This window comes from Meleagris gallopavo, chromosome 4, assembly GCF_000146605.3.
Source record: "Meleagris gallopavo isolate NT-WF06-2002-E0010 breed Aviagen turkey brand Nicholas breeding stock chromosome 4, Turkey_5.1, whole genome shotgun sequence".
Lineage (NCBI taxonomy): Eukaryota > Metazoa > Chordata > Aves > Galliformes > Phasianidae > Meleagris > Meleagris gallopavo.
In genome coordinates, this window is record NC_015014.2 from 69,261,125 (window position 1) to 69,261,848 (window position 724).

Sequence of the window (724 nt, forward strand, 5' to 3'; positions counted from 1 at the left end):
AACTTTCTGTATAGTAAAGAATGCAGTGCACTTGGACTGTGGAGATGGTTCCCCTCCAGCTGAAACATTCATTGAGCTCCCTATTGACACTGTCCTGTTTGTTTTTTGGGAAAACCTTCTGGGAACTCATCAGAATGAGAAGCTCACAATTGCAATTTCAGCTCAAGCTGTAGGCTAATACAGGTCACTCCTTTCAGAATGCTCTGCCTAAGTTCAACTATTCCACTCTTTTTATTCAGTCTCCAAGGAAACAGCTCCAAGCTGAGTTCCCTGTAAAGTCTGCTGCAGAAGTGCTGTAATTCAGCTTTGGAGACAGGTGCTGTAGAGCAATGTGCTTTTAGGAGTATGTGTGCACAGTTTGGTATTTCCCATGTTCCCAAGACAGGAAAAAGCATATTCAGAGGGGAAGAGGGACAGGTGAGAGGGAAGAATCTGGGGAGGCTTTCTAACAAGCACTGGCTCTGTTTTCCATGGTGGGTTGAGTGTAAATGTTGCTCAGACAGAGGCATTTTTGGCAAAATAGTTATTATTTGCTGAGTAAGCACTTGGAGTAAACTCAATGGGAATACATTTGAAATCAATGTGAGCGCTCTCAGAGATCACAGCAGACATGCTGAAGAGCAAGCGCAAGATAAATACTCAGCAGAACCTTGAGAAGTATTTAGTAGAGCTGATTACCAGATACAGACATTTTTAAAGAATGAACAGCAGTGTTACTTTTTTT